Consider the following 20,603-nt stretch of genomic DNA (forward strand, 5'->3'; position numbering starts at 1 on the left):
GAGGGAATGACGGGCCTGCTCGGCCAGCCAGCTCACTTTGCTGAACGGGACTGCTGCAGTTCAGGATCTGGTCCACAGAGCCACGTAGCCCCACACAAGGCTGGGAATGTCCTATGAAATGCTGGCGGGGGCAGGAGTGGGACGAAGGGGGCTGTTCTCCTGCCCCCCACCATGGTAGTCCATCTTGGGTCATCAGGGTTGCTTGAAATGGCTCCCATTGCTGCTGGGGAAGAGGTACAACCAGCTCCTATCTCCTGAGAGAGAGGCACAGGGATTTGGGAAAGGACTTGGCAAGCAGCACAGGAATAAGGAAGGTAGAGAAAAATGCTTTTTCCTTCATTTAGTCAGCATCTGGCAGAGGGAGGGCAGGGTGTCTGCCTGAAGGACAGCTGATGTTTAGTACCAGCCATGTATTTTGAGTGTCTGGAGACTTATTTCATGATGTTTTGATCAAAAGAAACAATAGATAGATGAATACATTTTTATTGCTTGACCTCTGTGAGTGGTTTAACAGCTTGTTTTCGCATCCTTGCTGCATATAAGAAGATGTTTCATGAATTTCATTTTTCCTTGAAATGCTGAAATTCAGCACAAGGCAATCTCTCAACATAGCTGCCGAGACCTCCTGTCCCAGGGAAAATGATTTTTGTTCTGCTCCCCATGTTTTACTACTCTTCACCTTCACAAGGAGACCCACGGTTTCACTAGCCCCAGTGGTTGCCCAAGCTGTATTTTGCAGTGCTCTTCCCCTGCACCAAGTCCACATCACCCACCCACCTCAGCACCCGCCTCATGGGCACTGCCACATGCCTTGGATGCCCTGGGGTGCTGGAGCACTGTGCTGCCCAAGAGGATCTAGCAAGTGGATGTGGGAGCAGAAGAATGACTTTGTTGGTTTTGACCTGCTAAGTGTCCCTGAGTAACTCTGTGCCTTAGATCCCCTCTGTTAAGGAAGACAATTATACCAGTCTTCTTCCTTTGGAGAAATAAGTATTATTATCATCCTATGCTTTTCAGAACATGTTTGTGTCAGTCCTAGGAGAACTGATTTCCAAGGAAGTAGGAATTCATCAGAGTACTTACATGATTTGGCCCTTAGTGTTTCAGAAAGAAAAATGATATCAGTTGCAGTCTCCCATCCCATTCACAGTTGCAGAAAACTTGATGCAGGATGAAAGTCAGGATTTTTAATCCTTTTGGGTTTCAGATAATGTTGTTGTTTTCTGTCCTGTTGCAGACCAGACCTAAAGGTTCTGAACCCACTGTGGCCTTTTCAATTCCTGTCACATCCCTATTCTGTGTAACTCAGAGTGAATTCTCTGCCATGAGCTGCCTTTTCCATGTTTCAGTATAGAGTGCAAAGTGATGCTGAGAGCAGCTGGTGACTTACCTAGAGTCTGACAGAGAAACAGCAAAATACAAGTGATATCAGAATCCAAACCTGTGCAAAAATCTATATCTTTACTACACGGAGTGATGGGAAGTTCAGGCCCACTTCATTACCAGGCAGAGCAGTTCACTAGTCTTCTAGCTTGTAACTCCATAGCACTGCCACTGATCTTCAGGCATGAATGCCATATTCTATCTCAGGACTCCCAGGGTATGTGCATACTCTCCTCTACCTTGATGTAGGCTACAGAGCTTTCTTAACTACATTTTTTTCTCTGATACCAGCTTTCAAATAATTCCTAAAGAGTCCTAGGATGCTGATTTAGAGTAATGTCAAAGCTGGAGGGATAAAATGTGTTGCCATTAAGAAGTTACCTTTAAAACCCTTTAAGTCAAGTTAAAATAAACAGAAGTATTTTTATACACGTTAGCAATAGACAACAGAGTGGAAGAAGCTTTGCAAAAATGCATATGTGTGGAAGTGCAAGGAAATTGCTCCATACTTACAGTCACTTTGAATAACATTAATACCGTTCTTTACCCTGAATGTTTCAGCCAGGAGACTCACAACCATTCTTGCTCAGGGCTGGGATCCACTTGCCTTTTGTCAAACACCAGAAGTGTCAGGTCTCACTTTTTCTTTGTATTCCAGATGTGGATATGAACTTGGCAGTTAGGTCTAACAAGTGCCTGTCATTCTCAGCAGTTGCTTCATCCCCAAGTCAGACAGGAAAGAGTCCTGACTCCCTTGTTACTTCCTGACAAAACTGTTATTTGTTCCCTCTAGCTTTGGAAATGCTATTCTCCTTTGGGTATTGAGCTGATGTAATTCTTCGCTTGGTCTAGACAGTAAGTAAAGACAGCTCACTGGGATTTCTGTGCTTGACTAAACTGCTAGTGAATCATGAATCCGCTTGAGAGTACTCCTATTCAATAGGGTAGTCCAGAGAAGGAAGCCTTTTCATCCATTGATCCTTATTTTTCATCCATTGATCCTTATTTTTCATATGTATACATTAACCATCATACTGTACACAGCAATGCAAATACAACTCGATGTGGTAGAAGAAAATTCATGCAACCAGAAGCATGCAGCTGGATCTGCATTACTCAAATTGTTAACTATTTTTATTCAAGACTAATAGATCTAAAAAGAAATAGCACCTATCATATTTTCTGCATTCGTTTACATATGTGTTTTAAGAAGGTTGTTAAACAAGCAGGCTGAATGTGCTAATTGAGAGATATAGTGGCAACCTTCATCATGGAAGCTTTGAGAGGAGAGATGAGGAGAGAGTAAAGTAATTCCTTGCTCCTCAGTACTGTGTGGCATCACTCACAAGCAAAGAGGAGGAAAGTTCCCTTCCAGAGATGAGACATTCTGCTTTGAGATGAGTCAGAAGGGGGTTCTCAGCCTTTGTCCTGTACTCTTTCATGTCCAACTGGGTGTGAGAGTGGGGAAGTAAGGCCTGTGGCAGATGCAAGATCAGTCATGACAAAATCATTCCATCTTAACTCAATAGTGGCAGATAAGTTTCCAACTAAATCTAGGGGAAAATGAGGTATAACATAGCTGCTGTTGAATTCAGTCAGGGAGAACATATATTGTTAAGTGTAATCTTAATGATGCCATTGTAATTTTATCTGTTGTAACTTTATTCCATGACTGAAAACATATGTTTCTCAAGTAACTTCCTTTTAATCTGTAATCTGGTCTAGCAATAAATCTGGCTAATCATCTGACGTACAGCAAAGCATCCCCTACCCAGCTTGTTACAAATCTCAAAACTGTGTCACTGGACACCTTGAAAAATTGCTGAGTTATCCAGTACAGTAGTTTTTTCTTATCTAAAGAGCAGTAGGATAAATCCCCATAGATGCCTCATGGAAATTTATCATGAGATTAAGGAGAGGAAGAAATGTCTTTTTGGGACCAGGGATGACTAATGAAATTCTCTGGGTGGCAGTAAAAAGCTGGGAGTATGACTGGTGGGCTCCTTACTAGCTTTTAGCTGAGACCAGTTGGAGTTAACTGTGGGTTAACTTGGGGTTAACTGTGCACCTGGTTTCATCTTTGAGGAATACTGTCAGAGTCATAATGTCATCTTTGATCTCTATAAGTCTTCCTTCCCTCCAACACTTTATTTATTAGGACTGCAAAATCTTCTGATGTGTCCAGTCCTCTTCTGTACATTATCACAGAGATTAGCCCAGCTGGAGACTAAAATTCAAGCGGAGATTTTAAGGGCCATAGTAGTGTAAGGTCAAAGGTCCATCCATCAAGACGTTGTTGATCTGGTGTGCCAGGTTTTGCAGTCAGTAGTGACAATGGAGTGCTATGCCAGAATCATATTTAGATCCCTCTGACTGCACAACCCGCATGGTCACGTATCTGTTGTCAGCTGGGTTCACAGTGTGCATTTTTGGGAAGAGCCAAACTCATGATTCTGGAGCCATAGAAAGAAGCCAAAATGGGCTTTTCTTTCTCATTGATAGAAGAGCAGTGTTAATCCGTGCAGAGTATGAGGGTTGAAAGAAATAAAAAAGAAGATATTTTCTAACTTTTGGTAAAGAAAAAAGAATAAATGACAGTTTAAAGAGTCATTAAGGATGTTATCTGAAAATAATTACTTGGACAACAACATATTGCAACCAGACTACAGACACACATCAAAACGAAAAGAGGAAATATTCTATCAGTGAGTAAAACATCTTGTTTTGGAATTCACTGGTAGCACTCAGATTTTGGTAGCTGCTACATCCCCCTCAAAAACTCTGATAAAAGATCTATGGAATATAAAAAATCTGTAGTGAAGAATTCATGTTCTAGAAGAGCATGATACAGACAGAAAAGGATGACAACATTGGCCTGAATGTACCTCCGCCCATGAATCAAACTCCGAGGACGTGCAAGCAATATATAGCTGATACAACTTTGTTACTGTTTTTTAGTATCGATACTTACAGTTTACTTTTTTTTTCTGATCTCTCTTTGATTGCATTTAGCCCTGGCCAGTCATTTCTATCTTTGTACAATCCTTAAATGAAATCTTCTCTTAATTAAATTTTATTTAAAACTATACCTATTAATAAGGAACACTCTTTCAGTTGAGCTCTAGCTTTTCTTATTTTTTTTCCATCTATTGTAAGATTTCTTAATTTTTTGTCTCATGTTTGCATTCACCATTTGGTTTTGTAATTATCAGCTAGAGAAACAGCTACTTCGAGTCAATGGAAGGTTTGATTTGTATCACTGGAAAGACACCATGTGCTTAAACCAGGGAAAATACTGAAAACTGATAGCTGGTAGAGGGGAATGGAGTTCTGATGACTGGAATGAATTTGTTTCAGTGAAGACAAATAGTAAGAGAAGACTCAAAGTGTGAGAAAATCTGATGATTACTGGCTCTGGGTGAGGTCTGGACCTCTACACCTCAAGGAGTTGAATGTGGTGGCTATTATGTGTCATAAAATAGAAAATGTCAGTAAAACTGTGATCAAGAGAAGACTTGTCACTGTTAGGAAGTCCTGATTCTAGCAGAAAGGCTGCCCCTTCATCCACAGTGTTCTAGGATATAGATTTTAGTCCTAAATCAAGTTTTAAATATAAATCCATCATAGTCCTATTGAGGTCAATGGTGAACCTCCCATTCACTTGCGTGGTACAAAGCAAGCTCCTCAGGTAAGAACGTCTGACTCTGGGCAACAAGAAAATATGTACAAGATCTGAAAATGTCAGGAATATGTTGAGGTTTTTTTGAGATTAGATCAGCAATTTTATACTGTGACTGGCCTACTGAAGCATTCATATAATTTGTTAATAATCCTCATCACAGCCTTTGGTTTGGCCAGTCTGATAACACATGACTTATAGTTGAGGTGGAAAAGATGGCTCCACCCTTCAACCTGCAGAAAAATACAAGCAAGCAAGCTGGGTTTTGATGTTCAATTGCTAGCAATGTGGTTGCAGATACTAGTAGATAATTGAAATTGATATATTTAGGTGGGCTGTGGAGAGGGAAACCTGCTTATATGAATGTGGCCTTTAAATTTGAAACTACAGTAAATTAGAGAGGATAGATCAGTCACAAAGCCTTGAAAGCACTCTGAGCAGCTTATGTTTGTTACAGAATACAAGGAGAAGAATGGCATAGTCAAAACAATGAGCTAAGAAAACTAAGGTTGCAGCTGACAGGCTAGAAGCAATGCAAGATGGTGTTTGTCAAAGCCAGAGAAAAGTATATTGTGGGAAGCAAGTAATGAAATAGTGAGTGATGTGGTTATAAGTTTCAGCTGTGAAGAAGAGTTATGCAGAGAGAATTGCAAGGTAGACAAGGATAAGAAGGTCAAATATCAGATGATTCCCGATCATAAGTCTTTGTGGCATTTCCCACAGTGGTAAAGCTAAAGGTAATGGGAAAAAAAGACAGGATTTTGCTTTGGACGTGTTGCACTTAAAGTCTTAAGTCAGAGCACCGACAGGAAATGTCAGTGCGACAGACTATTAGTTTAGTTCAAGTTAAACAATAGACGTCAATGAATGGGTAATAAATCTGTTGGTCACTGACGTGGAGAGGATAGATGCTTTTTTATTTACCAGTATGGCATATTTACAGGTAAAAAGCATAGAGCGAATAAGACAGCAAAGTTTCTGCTGAGTGCTGGGTCGTGGAGAAGATGAATAAGCACCTTCAGAAATCTGCTACAGGGGCAATCGCAGAGGGAGGAGGTTAACTGGGAGAAGATCAAGCTACAGACACCAAGTGAGAATATTCTGCTGCTGCTGAGAAGACAATAATAGGAAGGGTTCAGTACTAGTTTTGCCATTTGACTGACAAAATGATTAGAGGCTGTCTTGAGAGTATTTTGAGGGGAGCACGAAAGGCACAAATTAAGTTGTAGGGAAGAGGAATCTCATCTAGATATTGTACACAGCACTGGAAGAGGGACCACTAGTGATGAAAATGTTGGAGTAAAGTGAGTTTTACTAAGATGAAAGAGACTAAAGCATGGAGGCAACAGCACTTTTATCTGTCTTGTCTTTTGCACATCTGCTTGTTTGGAAAAAGTTTCATTTCTTGTGCATGTATGTCTCTTAAATGGAGATCTTAGATACTGCTCTAATACACCTAATAGTAAGGCTACCAAAAATCTGTTTCAAACTTCAATAAGCTATCTACCTCATATCCATATGTGCTGTCATCCACACAAAGTAGCCTCAAAATTAAAAAAAAATTACAAAGATATTTCACTGTTTTTTCAAAAAAAAATATTTAGTCTTTCAAGTTCTGTTATATCATTTCACCAGTGACATCTTCTAGATGTGACCTGAATGGTGATGGACATACCGTAGCAGCACCATAGTAACAAAGGCATGGAACTTCAAATGATACCGGAGCTGTGAGGCAATAATACTGTAAATATTGGTATCTGCAATGACAGCCTTGTGCCCTGTTCTGCACGGTCAGAACTTTTTCCTATCTTTGCCACTCTCCGACCCTGTCAGAGCTAGATCAGCAGTGTCTGCTCTGCAAGGCCTCTCTGCTGCTGCTCCCTGCAAAGGCTGCGAACTGGCTGCTTCCCTTTGCTCCTTCCTCTCAGATACTGCACCTTCCTCTCCTCTGCAGAGAGCCAGAGGCACTGCAGAGGAGCAGTGTGCAGAACGGGAGCAGCTTATGCTGGGACAGGGAATTCTATGGGGATGGGAAAAGCAGATTAAATCCTTCTGCTCATGACCTTCAGCATAGGGTCAGAGGCCTGTGGGAATAGCAGTTCCTCCTCCTTCCCCAGTGAGGTCAGATTGGTAGGGGAGCTGTCTGAAACCATATTGATCACTTGTTCAGAAAGTTTAATAGTGTCAGGAAAGTGGCAATACCTCTTTATTCTTTTTGCACTGAAGTCATGAAAGAATTAAATGCTTTTCTGCCCTAACAGGAGTCCTAGCTCAGTGATTCTCAGCATTTCTTCTGTAGACACTACAAATTTTCTGGTTTGTGTATTCTGACTTTAAACCTATCAGCAAGGAGCTTGCCTTTCTTAAGTACGTTTTTGTGAAACCCTCAGAAGTAATCATCACAGCTACAGGGATCTACAGTTTGGAGGTTGAACAGCACTAGCCTATACAAAGAGGTGGTGTTCCTCTTGCAGCTCCTGCCTACAGAGGAGGTGAACATATCATTACACTTTCTCTTTGGGGATGACACGCATTGCCTGCCAACTACATCTACTGGGATGGGCAACACAGTCCTACAACATGATCATCTGGACCACAGCATCAAGGGACTCAAGAAAGGTGAAAAGGGCATCACATGGTGCCTATTCCTGTAAGGTCACTGTGGAGGACTGCAACATGGACTGCTGTTTTGTTTGACTGTTCATGGGGGTGAGAGTGGGATTCCTAACACACCCTCTTCACCACTATTTTTAAACACAATCTGGCACCGAGTCTGACACCCAAATGTGCTGTGAGTGCATAAGGAGGAGCAATGAAGTGAATTGGAAACTGGACAACTCCATATGCTACGTTAACTCTGACCTAACCTGAACCCAAGCTGAAAGAGCAGCTGGTATCCTAAATCAATCTGTTCTCCTTTTAGTAACCAATTTTCTGCACATCTCTATAGAATCACATCTATAGATATATAAATGGACCAATCATGTTTCTGATTTAAAGGAACAAGACCTTTTGTCTGCCTATGTCACTGGAACAAACCAAGTTTATAGCTTAAGTTGATAATATTTAAAGCATCATTAACAAAGACAGTAGATCTATAAATCAGATTTAGAGGGATTAAAATACTGTTTTTGAGGAACCCACCTTTCAGGACAAATATAAAGCATAGATTTTGAATTACTACATTGTCTGATCCTGTGTGTTCTTCTGGCCCTCAGGTCCTGTGTTTCTGGATCTAGACACAGGACTTTTCAGTGGGTTTTTTGGTTTGTTTGATTTTTTTTTTTTTTAACTGTGATTTTTCATTTAAATACTGGCTGATTGTGAAAAGGCTATATGACTTGTGTCAGAACACTCAGTGAGGCATTTCTCTCGGGGATCTTTTTGAAGCACTGTAGAAAGTACTGCCCTCAGGTAAAGTTGACTCCTCTAAAGTCAAGATGCCACAACGGATGATGTGAATGCCTATTTCAGCAGAAAGCCATCTGGGTCAGCTTAAATCACCAAGGAAGGTTATTCTTAAACCAATTCTGTAGGAGGACACCTGCCCAGGCCCCAGGAGTATGTGCTTAGGCTCATTTTTAATTTAAATTGTTTTGAAGGAGAGCTAATCAGAATCTGAAAATATTTGATAGTGATTAAATTTAGAATTCATGGATAATTAGCTGGGGGAAAAAAAAAAAAGCTATCTGCAGATGCCTAATTCAGCATGTATCAGTAGAGCTCCAAAGGCACATCCTTCCTATAGTCTTCAGAGCTGCCTTTCTGGGATTGTCCTGCAGTATTTTGGGAAGGTACTGCCTGAGAATACAGTACAGTAAGTAAAGACAAGACGGAACATCAGGGCTCTCCTTAGAGATATCCCTTACTCCTCTGACCTTGTGAAGCCACCTTTACAGAGCTATTCAAATTTTCAGAAATCCATTCCCAGCTAGAAGAGAGCAGTTCCTACTGGGAGTTTTGCTGTGCTCCAATAAATTTTTGTTGAGTTTCTGAATAGTGGGGAAGTTCCTAATTGCTTTTAACCATCTCTGTCCTCCTCCCTGCTTTGTTACCTTTTCTCTGCTTTTGACTCCTGAGATATTCTGAAGAGCCTCTCACCTCTTAGAGGAATCACTGGAGCTGATACAAAGATCTCCACAGACAGCACAATTTGCAGTGTATGCGTTTTATTGATCTTAATCCGAAGAACCAGGCTACATATTCCCAAACTCTACCTCCTGGTATCCTATCTCTTGGCTACTTATATAACTACAAATAAAGAAAATTCCTGTCACAGTTCCTATTTTTGCCCCACTACAAATGGTTGTATTTTTATTTAGATGGAATGCAATTCTGACCACGTTGTAGATGGCAAGCAACACCACAGTGGCTGAACTGCTGTTCTAATGGACTCTGTAACAATCTGTAGCAGGTATAGGTGTTGTGCAGCTAGCCAGTACCACTTAAAAGCTCCTGAGCCTTTATACTGCTTTGGTCTTCCCTCTGCAAACTGCTGCTTTGTCTCTCTGGTGGAAGGGATTGGTAGCATTAGCATCACCAGAAGAACAAAACAAATACAAAAGGCTTTTTAAACAGGATACATCCATATCCCGTATTGAGGTGACACTTAAGAAAGTGATGTATCAGTAAATTACTAAAATAATCATGATTGCCTTATCTGATACTGAAGAAAAAGGGTTTAATCCTTTTGTAAGGTGAAGGCAAAGTCTTTTTGGTTATATGGGCAGAGGAGGGACAGAGAGGCAGTAATGACTCTGTCTGAAGAACTAGTGATGCTGTTATTGGAAGACTGCTTGGATTTCACCAGCACAATGAAGAGCTGAAGAAAATTCAGACAAGAGCTGCATAACTGGTTTGAGATCTGCAAAAGTAGGCTTTCTAATGAGAAAATAGGGATGCTCGCTACATTTTCAGTCACAAGCTCAAGGCTCATTAGTTGAGTAGGCAGACGTTAATTTTGACATCCCAAAGCTGAACGAGTCGAGCCTTGTTTCTTCCACTGTGGAAGTTAGGTGGAGCCTGAGCAGCAACAGCAAGACACCTCTGTGGTTTGGGCATGCTGCTCGTCCTGCTCCTGGGGGACAAGAGGAGTGGGGCTGATGACTGCTGCTTCTGAAGGGGGCTTTTTCTCACCCTAGCAGTATTTGTTATCCCACAATTGATTCATTTTCTCAGGAGAGGCAAAAATCTGGTGGATTTACATGGTCCTAGACATGTAAATGCTAATGTCTGTGATGCTATTGCCTTTTGAATGACCTCTGTGCCACCCTTTGAGTCTAAGGGGACATCTGCACAGCTCTGAAGGGGACCACGGTGGTACCTAGGTCTCCCAACATAGGGCTGGAACATGGCAAGGACATACTCAGCAGAGCCTGCCTGCAGCGTACCCAGAGGAGTGAGTTAGTCCTATGGTGTATACTTACTTTTTCCTCCACTGGGACAAAGTTTTATCTCTTATGAAAGATTTCTCCTTTGAAATATTCTAGGGAGCCAGATAGATCTAATATTTCTCCCTGAAACTTATTCTTTTGCTTCATTATCTAAGAAAGCATCTGATCATTCTTCTCAATTAAAATAAGTGTTTTTACTTCAGCTCCTTGGACATGCAAATGTTTCTTGCTAAAGCAAAGTCCTTGAGTAGCTAATTAATAACTCCTTGCTTCTATGGGTGGTGAAAGCTCTCCCTATTTCTTCTCCTTTTTTGACTCTGACATGGTGAAATGTATCTTAAATTTACTTTATATACTCTAACACCTGTTATACAACAAACATGTCCAACAAATATCTAACCATGATAAACAGGGTCTTGACTGAAAGCAGACACAATGATGATTAATCACTTTAGGGTGATGGGACCCCAGCAAGCTTCTATTAAGCATGTGTAGCAGCGTTCCATTGCACAGTTATATCCAAGGAGGATAGAGAACGGTGATGGACTCAAGAGATTTTGATATTTCAGTGACTCTGTGAAGGCAGACAATTACCTATTGTTTTGGCACCATAAACAGTGGAAAATTCAGAAATAAGGTTATATCATTATATAAACCACAACTGGTCTCAGAAAACAGCATTATAGCATCTTACCAAGTTTTGTTAGCTGAAACAATTCCAGGCAAGTATAGAAGCAGCTACTTCTCTGTAAAAGCTTTAGTGCAAACTGTGTACTTTATGTCATGTCTTTTATTCTTATCTCATATGGAGGTGTTTTTCAGAATTAGCAGGCATGCAATTCAGTAAATGTGTTGCTGGAACTATCACACTGAATAATGCTTATTGTTAATAGACTTGTTGGGGGGTTTTTTGCACTGGGAGTTCAGTGATATTGTCAAGAGCTTTGTACCATCATCTATGTTCTGTTTCTGTCTGTGTGGTATTGTCATAGGGAAGTTCAGATTATTAAAGGAATATTAAGATTCTGTTTTATTTCTCCAGATTTTTTTCTAACATCAATGGACGAACTAGATCTTATCTTAACAAATTGTGTGCCCTAGTGCATCAGTATTCACCTGTGCTGTTTTTGGATAGCAAATTACCACCACCTCAGGTTTCTCTGGATATTTCCTGAGCTGAAGCTTCTTAGTTTGTTTCTTTATAGTCTCACCAACTTCTGCAAAGTAAACAACGCGACAGTAGAAATCTTAAAGAAAGTGAAATATTTGTCTTTGTTCTTCACAAAGCACTGAAGCGATTTCTGCATGAACTAGCAGAACCATGCAGCGAGCTACCTGTAGTCCCTGTTTGGTATCAGGGTCCACCCTGACTGCAGGCAGAGGGGACAGTGCCAGGGTAGCCCAGCAGCCATGGCCCATCGGCCCCTTTCACCTATCCTCAAGCTTTACAAAACCAGCTGGCAGCTGCCACCAGGGAAGGGCTGGTGGTGATTTCATGGGACCTGCTTCCTGCAGCAGCCGTTACTCTCCTGGGACAGCAAGTCTGGCTCCTCGATCCCTGCTTCTTGCAGCAAGGGTGGCCCCGTGCCCCAGCTTCAGAGGGACCAAGTTCTGGGTGCTGAGAAAGTAGAGAAGACACACAGAAAAAATCACCCCACCCCCCCCCACACACACACCCCCACACACAAACACACCAACTTAAACCTATTAATTCATGTCAACATACAAACAGCTTATAAAAGTATGATATAGAAGCCTAATTATTAAGCAAGATGCATATTTTTAAAGGCTGAATATTGTGGAGGTATAAAAGACCCATTGACAATTTTGTCTTTTTTCTGCTTTTAAAGAGCAGCTAAATTCTGTTGACCTTTGTATGTGATTGAATTAAAAAGTTTTAAAGCCCCAGAATTTGTTTTTTAAAGTCAATCAAAATTTTGGCATTTCAGTATATCTGCCATTTCAGTATCCTAAATTTCATCACCATAAAGATCAATACTACAGTCCATCTCTGTTTATGGTATTTTATTTCCTCCAGAAGCTGACTTGAGTGTCAAAGATGATCTCTAGATCTCTGTCAAGCAAGATTTCAATAAGAACCAGTGGAAAATATTTGTTGTGACTGATTATTAGATATCACTGATTTTGGTGTGACATCCTGACTTCATTTCTTTCAGACCTTTCACAGTAATAGGTATGGGAGCTCATGGGCCTAATAGCAAAAATAAATTTTTTAGCAGACAGGTTACCTGAGTTATCAAGCTTTTAGAAGACATAATTCTGAGAGATGGTTTTCTGAAATAAAATGCCATCTGCTTCTACTTAATTTTCCTTGTTTCCTTCTCTAAGAAACTGCCAAGAAAACATGCTTGTTCTGAAAGGTAGTTCCTTTGAGGCCTGTTATTTTCCTCCATCTCTCTAAAAAGACAAGATATGAATTTGTTAGTGAGTTACCAGACAATTCAATACATAGTGCATCCAAGAAGCCAAATAAATGCACTTTCATTTGATACATCTTGACATAGATGAAGGTTTGAATTTTGAAGTCAGATTTACCAGAAAGCTTCTGGGGCCACAGCCAGTAGCAGCTAATAGTTATATTCTCAAATGATCTTCCCTATTTTTCCAAGGGTGATGTATTCACATTTTATTACACTACAGTGTGCACTGCAGCCCCCTTATTAATGTGATAGGGAGTAAGACACATCCTGGACAAAAAGAATCAGAATAAAACAAGGCTTTCAAACTTTTCCACCTACACACCAGAACAAGATAATTTCACAGCATTTCAACAATGTCAGCTGGCAGCCAAAAGATACACACACCAAATTAGCATCAGGGCTTTAATAGCTCATAATATTTTAATGTTTTTAAATATATAAGATTATTATAAGGGTACTATAATATACCAACATTGTTTACAATTAATACGTAAGAAAGATAGTCTGTGCAATTTGCTCTTTCCATAATCAGTAGAATTCTCCAGACTCTACGTTACTCTGAAGGGAAGATTTGATTTTCAGAAGGCCTTTGCTATGTGTGCTTTTGGTTGAAAGAGAGCTGTGGTATCTGCCCAGAGAACAATAGCTGTAGGGCAATATTATTACACAAATACACAGGGCTCTGATTAGACAAATTGAGACTGGTTATTCATCTCAACTATCCTCTTGATTGGTGAAGTATTTAATAATAATAATAATAATAATAATAATAATAATAATAATAATAATAATAATAATAATAATAATAATAATAATAATAATACAAACAACAACAATAACAATAATAATAATAATATAACAATAACGACAACAACAGCAACAACAATAATAATAATTTTTAAATTAAAATGTGGACCTTTTCCCAAGGACTGAAGGGTTTGCCTTATAAAAATTTTATGGTAAAATTGAAATGAGGTCCATTATTTCAGAATTCAGAGCACAATGACAGTAAATTTCTATATTCCATAAAGTTTTTAAGGTACTTTGATATTCTAATTCAAGTTTACTACAATCAAAATTAAGGGGCAGACTATGTGTAAAATGCTAGATAATGTTCTCCTAAGTGTGAGTATTAATTTCATGTCCCTTACAACTGAGATGCATGAAGTACAGGCTTCAAATTATAGGAGAATATGCTTGGAAAGAAAGGTAGAGTAAGATACTCTGCACTTGCTGCAATAAACGTATTTTAGAGAAGGACTATACTCAGTGGGACATTATGAGGCACCCTGTGTAACAACAGACTTTGTAAGTCCTCCGTTGCAAAGAGTTCGTCCCATGTGAGGCATTCCTGTTGCATGAATCCCTCTCACAGTCAGAAGGAGCTGAAACTGGAGACCACACTGGGCATGCCGGGTGAGAAACCCAAGTGTTGCATGATGCCCTGTGGCTACAGAAATTGTCTGGGATTTAGGAACTGGATGCTCAGACTGAGGAAGTTCTGCCCAGTTCAAGGTTGTGAGCGCGTGACCCGCTGCAGCCAAGTGGAGATGCCCAGGGCTGCTGGTGGCTGGGCAGGTGGTGTCTCCAGACCTGGCTTGGTGGAGTCATTCCTTTTCTTAAGAACAACCAGCACCTACTTGTTGGGTCAAAGGACACTTGAAAGTCCTGCCACTCAGGTGGCATGTGAGAGCTCCAGATCCAAGCCCACAGTGCTAAATATTTGATACCCACCATCATATTTTGACACTAATTCAAGCCCTTGTTGCCAGGCTCAGCAGAAAGACTGACAGCTGAATGGATGTGGAAAAGGAAGAGTCCTCTCACGTCTACAGATGGTCTGACTGGTTCAAGGACAAAGAACTTTGATGGGGTTGGAAAGTTTATGCTGTCTCTGTCTCTACACTGGCTGTTTTGCAGATAAATAAAGAGTTCAGAATCCAGCTGCTGTCAACAGATTTTTCAAAGTACTAAATCTACAGTGCTACACTTGGAAAAGTACATTTATCACAGGGAAAACTGAGTTTCTGAAAAACATTTATTAAAAAAGACTGACTACAGCTTTCAGTAGGCTTGACAAGATTTCATATTTCACTTTTCATCTTTACCAAGTGCATTAATAGCTTTTAGGACTAAATGACATGAGTGCTAGATATCTCAGCAGTGCATTAGAGATGGAGAAAACAGAATTTTGTGGCTTTGTGTACATTCCCAATGATCAGGAGAAAAAGCACAGTGAATGGGACTGTTTAAAAAATCAAGAGATTTCCCTCAGATTCATAAAGAAATTTGTGATTAGACAGCTGAAATTAAAATTAAATTTGCGTTGCCCAGCTGAGATTTCTCACTATATTCTAAATATTTGAATAGCTGAGTGTTCCTGAATATATCTTCAAAACCAAAAACCCAAGAATTCAGTTTTTGGGTTGTATTAGTTAGTATGCATTTGTCACTACCACTTTCACCAGTTCACCATTTTTTCTGTTTAGGATTCTTACTTGCCTCATCAGACACCAGAAACATACCATGTGGGCAAATATCCAGTAGTGAGCTGCAAAAGTAAACAATCTGCGAATAACTCAAGCTCTGAAAAGTCATTTATTCTCACTAGTTTATGAACATTTACAAATATCAAAACTGAACTTGAATGACTAGATCCGAACCCCTCAAAAGCTCAGAACAATGACAACACATCAAAGCAGTGAAGCAAATGGCACAAAATACAATCTTTCCTAAATGTTTTCCAAATGCAATTACTATTCAAAACTGATCAGTGTTTTTATTGCTTTAAATTTACCTAAACCTAAGCAGCCACTCATGTCTTTCTGCTGTGGCTGTATGATACGATACAGTTGGTTGCCTAAGACAACTAAGAGAAAAAAAAACAGCTTCAAGTAAAATAACTTTTCCCAGCTGAGCCCCACATGAGTTCTGGCTGATATTTCTTTCACTCAAGTTAAGATAATAATTTTCATACACATTGTATTTTTCATTCCAATGCAAGAGACTTGTTTAATGAGTTACCCAAGGTGCAACATCTTTACTTTGAAGGAAATTAAGCCACTCGTTACCACAAGATGTGGGGGTGGTTTTGTGTGTGTATGTGCATGTGTGTGTTTACTTTATTGCCATCATCACACTATTTTATGTACTTATCCTACTACAGACTACTCTTCCAGGCCCTGCACCAACATAGCTATCGGTACAGGCCAGCAAGGGTGACTCACGTGCTATGGAGGCTGAGAACATGTGAATGTGCCTGTCTTTCCATATCATCCAGATTAGGGCCAAGGAGTAGGAATTCTGGGCTGAGTACTGGGACTGTGTACACAGATGAGGGACATCTGGGAGCCAGGCAGCAGAAATGATCTTCCAAGCTGAGTACAAGTATGTTGTTTCCAGGAGGCTGAGCAAGGTATGAGTGAGATGGCTTCTGGGTGTCGTGGTTCAGGCCTGGTTGGTAGCCAACCTCAATGCAGCAGCTGGTCACCCTCCCTTCCCCCTCCCCACCTGGGAATGGGGGAGGGGATCAGAGGGGTGAAGGGAGACTCGCAGGCTGAGATAGGAACAGTTTAATAATGGCAATAAAACGAGAACAATAACGATGATGGGGGGAAAACAAAAAGAAATATATAAACAGGCAATGTACAGCGTAATTGCTCACCACCCGCTGACCAACACCCAGCCCGTTCCTGGCCAGCGACCCCGAGGTACCAAGATCCCACAGTCGCAATCCCAGAAGCGAGAGCGCTCCTTCCCGACCACCCCTCCTCTGTACAGTGAGCATGACGTTCCATGATATGGAATATTTCACTGGCCAGTTAGGGTCAGGTGCTGTGGCCGTGCTCCCTCCCTGCTCCCTGTGCCCTGGCACACGGGCAGGACATGGGGAGTCGGAGAGTCCTTGAAATCTCAGCAGCAGCTGAAAACATCAGTGTGCTATCAGCATTCTTCTCATATCAAACCCAAAGCTAAATCCAAAACACAGCACTCATCTAGTCCCTGAAAAGGAATATTAACTCTATTTCAGCCCAAACTAAGACACTGGGGAAGGGGGTAGCTGCTTCCTGGAGCAGCATGCACCTGAGGTGAGTTATAACGATTACTTCAGCAGTCTGATTGACTGAACCAGAGCAGATTGCCTCCAGCATGGTCTTTAGGTGCTAACCAACAGCTATTTGGTTTCATGTTCTCCAGACCAAGCACACTGCCCCTGCACAGAGGTAAGACTTCTCATGATTTGGGAAGAAGGTCTCCTTTTGTCCGCTCTCTATGGCAATGAGGAAAATTTGCATCTGATTTTGATAGTGAGCTCTGCCTAAAGGATATGCATAAAGATTAGCATGTTTTCGTCAGTGTATTCAAAGTAGGTAAATTAGCGTGTTCTCTACTGTGGCAGATCTGGTCTCAAACAGGGTTAAAAGGAGTTTGGTGGACATTCCCCATAGGGCACACATTCAACTTTGTGGTGACATAATCCTCAATCTCAGCCCACCAGTCACACCTGGTGAGTTGTTCAGAGAGAGAACACAACAGCATTTACTGAACAGGACTAAATATTATTTATGCTGTAAGAGACTAATGTGACCAGTGAGGTTGTACTTGCAAATTCCAACCACCACTTCCCTGGTAATCAGGTATGATGTATTGTGTGCTTTGATCTCAATAACATTCTGAACGGCAGCTTTTGAGAGGGCAGACACTTCAGGGAAGCTTTGCCGATGTTTTTCCTTCCTTAATTCTTGCTGAGATAGATTAGGAATGCTCTCACATATGAACAACTCCCTAAAATGCAGGCCAAGCCAGTAGAAACTATTATTAAATTAAACCCATTCCTCTCTGTGGAGCCCTTCACTTCGACCAGTTGAGTGTATTTTATTTCTATTATATTAGAATCCAGTGTAAAGAGTTATGTTAGAGTGATTTCATTTTTTCAACAAACCTACTCACCATCTGCATTTGGCAAAACTCGTTGACATCAGTCTTTGTTGCTTAGCAATAAATACTTGTGCTGACTCCAGTCACAAAGAGTGTTCATTACTTTGTCATTCAGACATTTTACACAGCCTTTGTGGCCTCAGAAATTGTTTATTTACACTGGTCTTCTTGGAAGAGAGGGGGAAGAGCTGAAAAACAAATGTGAAGAATGAGAGGAAAGGCACACAGATCTTGAAAGGCATTGGACACAAATAACAAAGAAACTATAGTAGATCCACAAGCTTGATAAACAGAAGAAAAATACCTGAAAGAAATCAATGCAATACTATTACTATAAAATATTAAAGCAGTTATAGAGCTTGCCAGACATCAAAAATCTTGAAGACTATTAAAGTATACATCATGTAATGGCACCAGTGATCACATCCCATCAATATGTGCTAATCGATGTACTAATTAGCAAGAATATCTGATATAAGAATGTGCTTTGTTCTTATATTCTGTGTTTATATGTAATCAGAAGGTGGTCTAATTTGAACAAAATATCTGAAAAATTTACATTCCTATAGAGTTCTATGATAGTTGTCTTGTTACTCATAACTTCTGAATGATTTGAATTTGGGAATAACTTTTATAGTAAGAATTAGCTCATAATTTAATTGTGTTGAAACATTTGAGGAAGGTTTTTTTTTATAGAAAGTTAGAAAAAAATGCTTAAAGCTGCACAATTATAATCACTTTGCTCATTTAGCACTCACTATGGTGCACATTTGTTTAGATGTCTAATTGTAAGATATTAACCTCTGTCACTCAGACTAGAAAAAAATTGGACTTGGAGGATCCAAAAAGGCAAACTTAGAACTGAATATGAAATGGGTCACTTGTTATAGAGCATGTTACATTTAATAGATGAACAAGCTAACAAATGAATATGACAATGAGTCATCTGAAGTCAGAAAACAGCATACTGTTGGAATGTCAGATGATTTACAAAATGCTTAGTTTTTGCTTTTATTTGTGGATGCATTATGCAAAATAAGTTGATCATTTTACATGAGTAGCAGCAAAAATGCAGCATTCCAAACATGTGATAACAAATCAATCATGGACAGAGTGTCCACTGCGAAACATACAAATACCTGGCATATTTTCAGGAAACGGCAAAGAAAACTTCCCAAAGCTGAACTTCATTCAGACATTGAATCTGGAACTCAGAATAATTTTGCTTTAAAGGTGATGACTTTGATTCTGGTCTGCTAATAGAATTTTTCACTTTCAGTCCTAAGCAAAACAATAATAAAAGTAGTCAAGAACTATGAACTGGGCATTTAGAGTTAGGTTGCTGGTGAAATACAGTGACCTTAACAGATATTCTAGTCACATATAAGAGAGATTGTGCCTAAACAGCTGATCAGGCGTGTTTGAAGACCACAGCTGCTGTGCAACCTCCAAGACTGGAATGAGAGATCAGAAAATGAATGTTGTTACAAAAGTCACACTTTTCAAAAAGTGCAGCAAGCTGAGAAGGAAAAGTGCCTCTTTCATGTCAGCCTTAAGACAAGACATAATTCAAATTCCCCACTTGGAAGGGACAATGCCACCATGTCAGTGCAATATTGACCTGCATTGCTTTGGAAGGGGCAAGATCATATTGCTCAGACACTGACACAGAAATCCTGATTTTGAGCCTCAGATGGCGGCTCCTGCTCACCAGGATTTGCTTCAGATATCTGCAAGACACCAATGCATTGTGTTGTGTGGCCATGCCCAGTCTGCTGAAGTGCTGTGAAACAGAGAACCGTTATAGCTGTCTGAATGGATGTTCAGTTCAAACATATGCAGCCGTTAAGTGCTTCAAACTTGAAAGTCTGACCCTCAGCCCTTTTGGAAATGTCTCCTATTAAATACAACACACTGCTGAAATAGAAAGTGAAAGATAAAGGGAGCTGTGCTGAAACAACAAGAGAAAACTTTCTGCTTCATTATGAAGGAGAAAAATGTAGAAGGAACTGGACAGAATGGGAAAAAACCCTAATCAAAAAGCCGCATTCAGACAAAAAATTATTTGAAAGATGACAGATTACACTCTGAGGAGTCAGAGGCTGGAAACAAGAAAGCTAAGACTCCTTTTTTGGCAAGGCGGGTATTCTTCAATACCCAAGAGCATCTGTAAAAGTTTTCTCAAGGAAAATGCTGACTTTTCTGAAAATGCAGTCAATGGAGGAGGATCAGTGTATTCTCAGTGAATGATAGGTTAGGCTCTGCACTCCTGACAAATCCAAGATCAAGTTGAATGACCAATTTCCTTGATACAGTCTTGGAACAGCTTCATCTCTGCAACACTGATTATATTGACATTTCCCTTTCCTCCCCTGCTCCTTCTATTTCTCTCCAGGATTTGTTGGTTTTCTTTGCTTGTTTCTAGTTACTTTTTCACTGTTTTTCTGTGATAAAGGAAGGCTCAAGCAGAAACATTAGAATAAATCTAATGGCCTGGTCTGAATTTCAAGGATGCAAATAAGATTAATTAAATGCTAGTGGGACCCTGGATTGTAGTGATAGAGCTATCACAGCCCCTGGAGGAAGAGGCACCATGCTGGTCCAAGAGGAGATCAGGGAGTCAGTGGTGCAATTTGGTATTCACCTTTCCCTGGTTCTCTGGGAAATACCAGCTGCAGGAACCCTCTCCATCAACAGGGCTCCTTGGTGCAAACTCATGGCTCCAGGGAGCAGCTTGGGTCCTGATGTCCCCTCTTTTGGCCATAAACT

Source organism: Tyto alba, unplaced genomic scaffold (genome assembly GCF_018691265.1).
Source record: "Tyto alba isolate M040663 unplaced genomic scaffold, T.alba_DEE_v4.0 Super-Scaffold_40, whole genome shotgun sequence".
NCBI classification, from domain to species: Eukaryota; Metazoa; Chordata; class Aves; order Strigiformes; family Tytonidae; genus Tyto; species Tyto alba.